This window comes from Seriola dumerili, unplaced genomic scaffold (assembly GCF_002260705.1).
Source record: "Seriola dumerili isolate Sdu_G_001 unplaced genomic scaffold, Sdu_1.0 BDQW01000191.1, whole genome shotgun sequence".
Classification (NCBI taxonomy): Eukaryota; Metazoa; Chordata; class Actinopteri; order Carangiformes; family Carangidae; genus Seriola; species Seriola dumerili.
The window spans coordinates 1,514,204-1,526,611 of NW_019174446.1; positions in this window are offsets into that span (position 1 = coordinate 1,514,204).

Here is a 12,408-nt window from a genome sequence, read left to right on the forward strand (position 1 = left end):
GCTTGTTTGTGCCAAATCATTTTGAAAGACCAATGACCAATGGGGAAACTACGGTGGCCCGAGAGTTCAATGCACTGCAGCTTAAGAAAACACATGCAAATACAGAACAGAGCTGTACAGAAATGGAAATGGAAACAGAAATGTTTCCATGGGACACTAAAAAGTGATGAACCTGGCTGGGACTTGTTGTTAATTGCCCAACTGTGACTTTTGAAGTTAAAATCATTGAACAAGAAGTGCATCCAGCCAGCAGGTTCATCACTTTTTTCTTTATTTTTTGCCTTAATTCCGATAGCGAAAGAGAGAGAGAGAGAGAGAGAGAGAGAGGATGATATGGTGCAAAGGAACTAAACCAGCCCACTACAGTTAGGATTACGACTTCATGGTTGAGAGTAGTAGACTCCAACACTCAGTCAGCTGACCAGTGATGTAACTTCATCACTCAGTCACTCAGTCACTCAGTCACTCAGTCAGCGATATTTGTGTTCATAAGGCTGGCCCTGCTGTTAGCCATCAGTCTGGTACAGACACATTTGAGTCTGTGCTAATGCACCTGTCTGTGTATGAAGCATCATTCCCTTCATTCTCTACCTACATTTTCATAAGACACATCACAGTGACACACTGTGATCTAATATGGCATAGAGGACGGACCAAACCGAGTGGATGAATCCCATTGCTTTTATATGGGCCATTTATTCACATCCATCACTTTCAGTTAGGAGCTCTGGGACGAGGGAGACTGGTCAATTTATTAGTCATCTCCCTCCTCGTGGGTTCAGGGGCACAAGAGAAAGCCGAGCATGCAACACAGACAAGGATTCAAAGTGGGGAGAGTCCACAGTGAAAGACCATTTGACATCAATCAGAATGACAGCATGGCACTGTGTGTGAATCAGACTTGAAATGTTTACATGTGTAAAAAGAGAAATGTAAGAATCCCCTATAGTTTCAATGCAATATCATTTTGTATTTTTTTTTGGATGCTTTTAGGAATGTGAGAAAATATTTCATTCGGGGGAATTGATCTTTAATTTGCATTACTTTTGTCGAAGACAGTGATTAGACTAGGAATAAATCATTTCTAAACAACAAATCCAAAGCTTAGTGTAGCAGCTGTGAGATTTTCAGCCATTCCTTTAATTTCTGTGGTATGATTCATTTTCTCTTCAGGTACAGTTTGTCCCTCAATTCTCTGTTTGAAAATAAAGAAAGAGAAAGACGAAATGGATGTTGATTCTTCTGAGAATGAATTGATTATACACGGAATATTTTTGTAAAAGAAGAAAAAAAAGAAGGATATAGCCAAAGAGACAGGAAGAGAAGCAGAGGAAGAAAGAAAGTGAGATAGCAAGAAATGAGAGGTAAAGAAGAAAGTACACAGAGGAGGGGAGGGGGTTGTGGGGGTGGAAGGACCACTCTCCTTTTTACTCTGAAGAAAAAAAGAAGAGAAAGGATGAGTGGAGGATGACAGCAGGGTCTGAAAGCAGCAGCCTTCTGAGAGGATCATACCTCCTGTCAGACCATCACTCAGGATGTCATAAATTCACAAACACACACACACACACACACATACACACACACACACACACACACACACACACACACACACATACACACACACATAAAAGCAGGCAGCTCAGTGGGACCTGTCTGAGGAGAACACGTGTGAATGGATTGGAAAACACTGAGGTCAACAGAGGTTGATGGGCACGCTGCAGACACACAACACAAACACACACAACAAGCTGTGGTTCCCTTTCAGGGAAAATTTCAGGGGAATGAAGGAGTGATCCTGTCTCTTAAAAAAATAAGTTCTTACACAACTCATTTGCCCAGAACATATACTATATAACTATATAACTATATAACTACATAACTGCTGATTAAGTGTATATATGGAACATCTGTAAGATCTGTAAAATTTTATCACATTTCACTTGTTTTACTTTTGATCTTCACTCCTGGGAAATGCTTAACATTTTTTATGAATAAACAACTGAAAGTACTTGAAAAAGGTTGACGCTGACTTAAAACACACTTTATTCAGTGTTGTCACAATAGTACACTGTGTGTGTCCTTGAAGTCGAGCAAACATGTTCCACACATTTTCCTCCTCATAGAACATTTGCAAAGCCGATTTTTTAAATATTTTAAATCCCACATTGTGAACATCCCTTCTTCCCTTCTCTTGTTGCTGCATTGCTGCACGTCTTTGCACATTGCCAACTGTTTTGTTTCCCCCGTGCTTGTGTATGGATGTGCGTCCTTGAATGTGATACGAATAAAACAGTGGACCACTTTTAAAAACACGACTCCACAGCGCTTCTATTGGTCAAAAACTCTACAGGGCACTTTAACCAAACCCCAACCTTTAAGAATAAGGCGGGCAGTATTCTCTATTCTGTTTCTTATGGTCAACAAATCTCATGAAGAACGAGTATTGTGTGTGTATATCCACAGCCTGATACAGCCTCTGTGCCTTGAAGCTCCATTGTCATCCAAAAACTATTAAAAACACATCAGTGAGCCACACTGTAGCACGGGGTGACATGTTCCGTCATTACCATGGACACACACACACACTGTAGTTTATTTTAATTCAATCTTACATAAAACATCCTGCTGTCAGAAAATGTGGATTCATTCACTGCTGAAAATAGTCCCCTGCAAATTCTGTTCCCTCCTGTTAGAGTAACATTCTCTAACTACGACACTGCCCAGTTTCTAAAAACTACACATCTATACAACCATACAGTATTTCTAGAACTATATATCTCTGACCCTTTTTTCCCATATTGTTTTTTCAGGTTGTCCACCAAGCTAACTGTCCCATTCAAATGGACATGATATCTTAGTAATGCCTTGACAAAATGTCTTCAAATTTGACACAAATGTCCATTCAGACTCAAGAATGAAACACGGTGACCATGGTGACCACACAAAACATGATTTTGGCCTTGTGAACGCAATATCTCCAACACACAGACTTCACGCAGCAATTATGACAAACTTTCACACAAATGGTTCATATTTTACTGGGTGACTCTGGATAAACAGGGATGTAACCTGAAACTATATTGAGAGGCAGAGGGATACGGCCGTGAGGCAGTAATTCTCATTAAAAGATGAAAAGCAGTGGGTTTGGGACGGAGTGCCACAGACAGGATGGAGAGGACAGAAAGTAGAGACAGACTAACCCGTTATTGGTTTTGGTCTTGTGCTGGGATTTGTTGGCAATAAGAAGACAGCAATGTCAAAAATGTCAAAAATGTCAAAATCTTGGACAGGGAGGACGGCTGGTTTGAAAGGGGAGTCAAGGAAGCCATCTATGTAAAAGTGGAGAGGCCATCGCTAAACAGGGGAGGGGGTCTGCGACACCATCTATCCCCCATCTACAATGTCGCCCTTTCATCGGTACCCAGGAGAGTCAACAACATAACCTCAGACGACTCTCAACGATCGTCATCCACCAGGGGCTCACCTGACCCTAACGACTGTCGTTCACAGGGGACAACAACAGGGTCACCTGACCCCTAACGACGGTCGTCCACATGAGACCACAACAATGGTCAGGTGAAACCAGTACTTTCACAGGTACTTTGGTGGACCCACCCACAAGAGGTTAAATACCTGGGTCCTACTCCATTTTCTTGGTCAGACTAGTGCGGACTAGAGAGACCAATACATGATGAACTGATGAAGCCGCTTGGATAAGAGGCGAAACGTCTTCCACAGACAAATACAAGTCCAGTTGCCTTCGATTTAATTTGAGAGAGAGATAACTATGACCTGGACGAATGAGAACATTCACAGACCCAAGAACAGCATAGGATAATACAAATGATCCTTAAACTTGGTCCTTGGTGCTTATGTCATGTACTTTGTATGATCTGACTCACTCCCTATCTCACACTATCTGAAATGGAACAGTGAATGTAGGGAATTGACAGTAACGCAAATGTAATATATGAAGGCTACATATAATATGAAATATATGTACATGTAAAATAAAAACGTGAAAATTACATATAAAACCTATTAGAAATTAGAACAATTTCATATATTTCACTATTTCACATACAGTATTTCTAGCCCATAAAAATATGGATGTTTATGTATTTATGCTTCCATTCCAAAGCCTGTCAATATCTGTTGATATTATATACAGTGGGTTCCAAAAGTCTGAGACCACTTTCCTATGATGGGAAGATAAAATTCATGAGAAAAAGAAAAACACATTTTTTTTACATGTAAGTTTATGGTCACAAAATGTTATACCATATAAAAATTCATCATATAGATGTTTTTAATATATGCACTTATATAAATTTTTATATAAGTAGTATTTTATACGTGTTTCGTGTAACTTATATCTTCATTTATCCAGAGGATATATATATATATATATATTTATAAATACACAATAATAATATACCCCCTTAGAAGTGACATCTATGGCAACATCATTCTTGATATAGGGACATATATGTCATATATTACATTTCAGTATGAGTAATCTAGGCAACAATTATAATTACTCCAAAGGTAAATATAAATTAGTGGCATATAAAGGTTTTTTGTCAGGATTGGGTTGGAAAAGGAGATTGCATCATTCTTGTTATCAAAATGATTTCAGTAGATAAATTTTCCTTGGTGTCCAGAGGATATATTTAATTACCACCATCTCTGAACAAACAGCCCTCTGTGTGTAAGGATCAGCTGTCAAATAGAAGTTTAAGGAGGCATTACTCATTTCTGGGGTGTATCTAACTATTCCACATTACCAGTGGCACCAGTGTGTTTTCTAAGTGTCCCTGCTCTTGTATCCAGAGAGGGCCAAACCTCTCCAGCACACAGCAAGCATCAAGAAAGAGCCTCTTCATACCACTCCTCTGTATTCATTATCTTGCTCTATTGTGCACTAGGTGTGTGGTGCTGTGCTGTGATGTGTTGTGTTGTTTGGTGCGATGCTCGGCTGTGCACCGAGCTGTGTTGGTTGTGTATACTTCCCTCCTCTCTGCTGCGCTCCCTATCACTAATGCAACAGACATTAGCATAGTGTTTGATGTTGAGTTAGAAGACATTTAGACGCTCTCTGTTTAACAACGGTGTCAAGTGTTTGCCGCATCTATTTACTTCTATAACAAAATCAAACAATGCACGCACAGGGCCACAATGGCTCCCTGGCTGTGGAGGATGATGAGAGGAAGCGAGAGGGGAAAGAGAGAGATAAAGAGTAGAAGGAAGAAGGAGAAAGAAAAGAGAGAGGAGCCCTTCTTCTCTTGCAGCGTAGAAACTGTGAGTGCTGTGAATCAGCAGCACTGTGTGGAGACTGCGGTGTCCACGGCAGGTCTTCATTAGAGCACAGCTAAGACGGGAAGAGCCCACTCACACCCAACTGAGCTATTCAATACATGTTTTCTCCTTCTGCAGTATTTTTGGATGACTGCATCATTCTTCTTCCAAACGAACGAAAGGAAAGTGTGTGTTTGTGCATGTGTGTACACATATGCAATTGCTGTTGCACTTAAATCTGTTTGCGAGAATAAGATACGTTTATGAAAGACTAAAGTAGATTTTTAGAAATTTGCAGAAAGCCTGAATATAAAGAAGTGATACAAGCTCCCATATGTTTAGACTTGCTGGTTTCAGTGAGTGCATAGAAGTTTGATTAAAAAACAATGTGTCACGTGATCAGCCTCTCACCTTAAGTTTAAATTTTTGTCTACCTGTAAAAGCTGTGTCAAGACCAACTTAGTTTTTTGTACTTTGTTTTTCCGTTCCATCTATTACAGGAAACAAACGTTTCACAGTGCCACGTGCCATGGACAGGAAAAAGGAAAGGAGTTCGGAGCATAATTGCAGAAGACCAGCATCTATAGTTCATCTATACAAAACAGGCGCATGGAGGGCAACACCAAAGCAGGGGAAAATACATTTATTATGCGTTTGAAATGTTCACGACTGACATCATGTCAACACAGGAGGTGTTTCAGCTGCTTTTCAGTCATCAGTCTCAAGTCTATTGAAACAGATACATGTGCCTCTATTTTAATTAATCTAGCTGGCAGGATTTTTCCTCGCACATAGATGCAATAGAAAATAAGGAGGATGTTCTTATTCCTCAAGTCTATTCCATCTTACACATGTAACTATAGTGACCTTGTGTTGGGCTCTCAGTGCTGCCAAAAAGCAGATAACCTACACTTAATACTGTCCTTGAACGCATCCTTTGTAGACACAGACAGGGGACTGAAGCTGCTGCTGATGTGCTGCTCACACAGTGTTACTTTTGATTTTGAGCACATTTTCCCTGTGAAATACACAGCAGCTAGAATATAAGACTCACTGTACATTGTGTCCTATATATATGTGTGTTTCTGTGTTTCTCTTTATTTATTTTTAGATCAGAATAAACATAATCTATAATCTATATTTATCGCCACAATTGTGTATCATCTGCATAGATGTGTGTGTATGTTTGTGTTAGTTTTCATATGAAGGAGGGAGATATGAGGACCCAGGAAGAAAGAAGAGGGAGAGAGAGAGAGAGAGAGGGAGAGAGAGAGAGTGAGAGAGAGGGAGAGAGAGAGAGTGAGAGAGAGCAGAAAAGGAACGACAGCTCTGTGGAAGGAGGGAGATAAGATGGAAAAGGTGAACAGCAACGCTTGTCACAGCCGATGCTGCTTCAGATTGGGACGGGTGAAATTTAATGGAATAAAGGCAGGGTTGGGTTGGGCTGGTGGGAAGCAGCACTCTGCTGGGCTCTAACCAACACGAAATAAAACATCTACTATTGTTCATTCACGAGTTGTAATTTCCAGACTCATCACATGCTAAATATCATAGAAACTATTTGAGAAGTCTCCAAATTCGGTGTCACTGCTGCAGTATTTTTCTTTAAATAAAAATGGTTGATGTTCACATAGAGAAAATGAGCAGAGGCGACGTGTGATATTACTTTTTTTTGTTTCTACTCAGAAAAGACATGTTTCATCTGTCTATACACACATCAGAATTATGTATATCTGCATTTTATCCCCACACTCAATACTTGCCCATTATCCTGACCAGCACAGTGTTTCACATGTGTGGCTGTGTCCAGCTGTGGCAGGTGTTTCTCTGTTTAGGCTGTCAAGGACAAATGGTGGGAGATGGGAGGGTCACTTGTAAGTAACGCAGAGCAATCTGTACGGCATCTCTGCTCCATTCAGCTCCATCAGCCACAAGCTCAATGAGGCTACAGTAACTCTGGCAACCAGGGCTGTACATCAAATAAGACTGTTGATGTGTGTGTTTCTAATGCATTTGTGTGTGTGTGTGTGTGTGTGTGTGTGTGTGTGTGTGTGTGTGTGTGTGTGTGCTGGGAGCATTGCCCTCTGAATCTCTACTTCCTGTATAACAATCCAGCAGAGGTGTGCAGTGGCCAGAGACCTCTTTTCTTTGATATGAATAGCAGCCAAAAGGTCTTGGCTGGAGGCTGATATATGTCAATCAGCTTCTTTTTTTTTTTTACCCCTCGCACAGCAGCAGCGGCAGCAGCATCTGCCGTCCTGTCCGTCTCTCTCACCTACAGCAAATCCCTCCCCTGCACTGATAACACTCCAAATAACAGGTGAGCGACTGCTGGCAGAAAGGAGATTGCCTGACCTTATTGTTTGCCTTCGCCACCTCTTTGTTCTTCACAAATAAAGGGTTTTTTAATAAACTGAAAGGTCCTCTGCCGTGGCCCATAGAGAAAATGAAAGGGGGCAGTGAGGTATGGTACAATGTGGCGGGAAAAAAAGAGCAGCTCATCAGAAAATAACAAAGGTGCAAGTTAAAGATAAGGCGCCTGTCAGAGATTAATCCAGGCCTGCTTGATTGTTTTCTTTAATACCAGACCTGCTACAGCAAGCGATAAGTTTGCTGAGTAATTTGGTTTTCTAGGGGACGGTTAGCGAGTGGGTGGCTGGGTGCTCGAAATAATATTCAGGTGTGCTCCATAATTGATTTCTTTTTTTCCCCACTCCTCAGTTCTCAAAGAAAAATTAGATGAAACTCAAAACTGCTTTGACTTGCCATTCTGTTCACCCCGCTCTTTCTCTCTCTCTGATTCCACCCCCAACCCTTTTTTTTTTTTTTTTTTTTTTTTTTTTTCCTTTTTTTTTTTTTTTTTTTTTTTTTCTGCACTCTTCTCTTCTCTTCTCTCTTTCGCCTTTGGATTAATAAACTGGCTTTGTTCAAGACAATAAAGGGAAGGAGAGAGTATGCTTGAGGAAGCAGTTTTCTCTTCTTGCTAGCAGCTCCATTGTGACGGTTTCTGAAAGTAGCAGAGAAGAGAGAAAGATGGGCAGTACACACACACTGCAGATAGACAGCACAGTGTGTGTGTGTGTGTGTGTGTGTGTGTGTGTGTGTGTGTGTGTGTGTGTGTGTGTGTGCGCGCGTGCGTGTGTGTGTGTGTGTGCGTGCGCGTGTGTGTGTGTGTGTGTATGTGTGTGTGTGACACTTTCTGATGAGTCTGAGGAAAATGAATGCAAAGAACAATAGATTAAAATCTATTGGTTTGGTAATGAAAAGCACAGATACAGTCACCCTAAGTTAATATGGCTGCAGAAATAAAATATGTACATACAATATGTGAGGAAAAATGAGTTGATAAAAATGCTGCCCAACTTATCTGAAAGGACTTTTTAATTTTCTGCAGCAATTACCATCCTCTCCCCTCTCTGTCTCTCCCCTCAGAGATCATTCCAGTGAAGTTTCTCTCACTTGCTGTGGAGGAAATGCTTTAAATTAGATTCATCTTACAACATACACATCAGCTGTGGGCAAAGCTCCACATATTGTATTTTTTTATATGTATATATCTCAAAGGTGAGTAATAGGCTTTTCCATTTTTGAAAAGCAGACAAGCAAAATCTGAGTGAAATATTTATCATTAAATCAATCATTCATCATCATCATTTCAGCCTCAGCACTGTGCTCGTCCACCTCTGCATGTCTGAATAAACAACTTGAAAGAGGGATTGCAGAGACAGACACAGAGGAAAGGAAAAATTTCTCATATTTTTCATCATTTTGCCATTTTGATGCCAAAATTGATCCACCTCACAAATCCCTCATCTCTCTGCCTCTCTCCTCCCCTCTGCTCTCTCTCTCTCTCTCTCTCTCCGAGCCACTTCTGCAGAAGATGGCCTGTACTCCAGGGCTGTTTTCCAATTACGGCTCAACCTTTTCAGAGAAGGTCATTATAATTAGAGATCCATTTAGCTTTTCTGTGAAAAGCACGAAATAATTTTTTCTGATTGTGGTCCCTGGAAGAAGGAGAAAAAAAATGCTGCAGTGCTGATCTCAAGTGGCTCTATTATTATGGTTGGGTGGACAGGTTGCATGCATTAATGGCTTCACTTGGAGGGGAGACTGGCCTTTTGCACATTACTTGAGCATGAATGGAAAAAGACATCTTGGAAATAGCACTCCGAATCAATGCCAGGCCTGTATGTGTCTGTGTGTTCACCTCGGTAAAGAGAGGATAATAAGCAGAGGAGGACTTCATTGGGAGTGGAAGTTGCTGTGGACTATAACCTGTCTGAAAAAATGAATTCTTCATATGTAATCTGAGAAAAAAAATGATTATAGAGCTATTGAGCCCTGTTTGAACAAGCCTGAGCTGGCTAAGATTTCAGTAACACAAGTGATCCAGTGGATATATATTTCTGTTTCTGTTGGACCATAAAAGTGAAAATATATACTGTTTGAAAATATGAGCAGGTCAGCTAGACAGGCAAACCTAACATTACACAGTTTGGATGCCGAGTTTATTTATTCTGATTTTACATTTTTGATCATATTATTATTACTCGGACTAACTACCTCGACACTGCAATGACAAAAAGCTTCATTTTTGATTTCCAGCCTTAGCGTCAATCTCTTAGCACAGTAATTGCATATTAAAAGCTCCTTTACAAGATTCTTGTTTTCTAATCAATCCACTGGAAAGCGGGAGATTTTCAAAGACGGTCTTCTGAAAAAAACAACAGCATCAGTTGTTTTAGCAAGGGCCCCAAAACAACAGTATCAGCTACAGCTACAGCATCTTTATGCTCAAATGTCAGAAACCTCTGGCAGTGGTCACAATCATGACGGGAGAAAAGGAGGAAGTCAGGAGATGATAACAACAAGTCCTGAACATCTACACAGGTCTTTTCTTCCAACCCTCTGATACGGCCCATAGTGTGGGATCTTGGTTATCATGGTTACAATAATGAACACGCCGAGTGAACCGACAGCAGTGTATCGGACCTTCATCGCCATGGTTACAATTATAAATGATCATGGCTTGGTTAGCTTTAGGAAAAGATCATGTTTTGGGTTAAAATAAGTACTTGCTAAAGATTAGACATGGTTTTGATAATAACAACGTGGTTACGGTTGTCGCACAGTCATGGATAAAGAAACAACATAAACACAGGAAGTGAACACTGGTCTCCTGAGTGAAATTCCTGTTTTGTTGACCCGTCCATCCACCACAACCTCCTCCTGACGTGGACTTTGTCTCTTTATACTACGTCACCAGACGTCTTCCTTTGCTCCTGTCAAATTACTACGACAACTAGATGTCGCCTAACAACAAAACTATTGGTCAAGTCTCACAATAGCTGGCTAACAATAGTTAGCTACAATTGTAGCTAACAATAGCTGTGTCCCAATTCAGGGGCCACGTACTTAGGAAGCTACATTTGAAGGCCGATTGCATCACAGCAGCGCGACTACGCTGTCCCATTTCAAAGCCTCCTTCAAATGCAGCCGAAAAATGTGGTCTTCTTTTCCTGGGCAACGAAGGCTTCAACGGGTAGATCCTTCGTGGCCCAACCTATCCCAAAACTCATTGTGTGCTGGTAATGAAAATAGTATGGCAGCAAAGAACACTGACAGAGTCAGAGGATTACACTTTTATGTGTGTATTGGGTTTCAGCTCAGTTCAACAGCTAACGATACAACTGTTAAAACCAAGGCCCTTAAAACCTCAAATTTTTGTGAAAAAAGTTTTGTGTTGTCAAGGTTGCTAGGCAACAGGAGTCGCACTTTGCGACATAACAGTAACGGAGGGCACAGCTGGTGACAAAAAATGAAAATCTTCCATAGGTCAGTCTCATTTTAGTTCAGCCTTCACAGTCTACAACAGACACCTTCGTAGACTGCGACTGCGAATTGGGACACAGCTAATAATAGTTGTAACTAACAGCTGAAAGAATCATCAGATGTCACCCTCTGTCTGAAATCTGGAGCCCGTTGTTTAAAAGAAATACTAATCTGCCATCACCACTGTAAACCACTGTGTGAACATCAAAAACTTGACAGAGGTAGCAGCAGTAACTATTCTGACTTACAGTTACCTGCCACCTGTCAATTGTTAATTGATCTTTTCTAATGGTAACCAAGCAAAAATAGCATGCCCCACACTTGTACTGTTGCCACATTATTGATGAAGGAATCTTATATTCACATTCATCCAAAACATGGTGCGTGTGGTTCAAGGTTTGTGTTTTTCACAAAAATACATGAAACTGTGTTTATGGACAGCGATCCTAATTTAAATTCCCTCTGCAGCCACACGCAGATAGGAAGTAGTTCTGTGCAGCATACAATCTATACAACAGTATGTTTTCTCCTCTCTGCATTACAGAAGCAGATGGCTGGGGACCAACACTCCAAAGTGGTGGAAACCAACTAATTGGTTTGAGGGAAATCGATATGGTGCCGGCAGCAAACCCCTCCTCTCCCCTCACAGTCCATCAGTCTTGCTCTGCAATTACCCCATTGATTGGCCAGTGCTAATTGCAGGTCTCATTATTGCAGGTTTCAGCTAGTTGCCATTACAGCAGCTGAGTTCAGAGGTAAACAGTGAGGAGTAATGCAGAGCATATACTCCACACTATAGCATGAATGACAACGCAGACAGGTGGTCTGGGGATCAGTAGGCTAAAGTCTAAAGCAGTATATCTGGATCTGGATATCCAGTGAGTCTGGATCATGATAATGAGATATTTTATAGAGCATTACAACATGGTTGGAGAGTTCCCTAATGCTCGACAGCAGAGGGAGGTCAGAGGTCAGGTCACCTTAACAACAGCAACCTTTCAGCTGTTGGACGGTGGCGTACTGTGTAAAACATGAAAATGAACAATTACTGAAATGGTCTGGTCACCAGACAGACAGAAATCTGCTGCTCATGAGGTCATGAGTTAAAAAGCTGTTGAATGGTGCCGAATCCAATTCCAAGTAAAATAAGTACTTTGTTAAGATTAGAGGACATTTGTTGTCATGGTTACAATTGTAAACACATGGTTAAGGTTACAGAGCGATCACGGTCATGGTTAAAAGAAACAATGTTGACTGTCGGTTTGAAACGGGAAATGA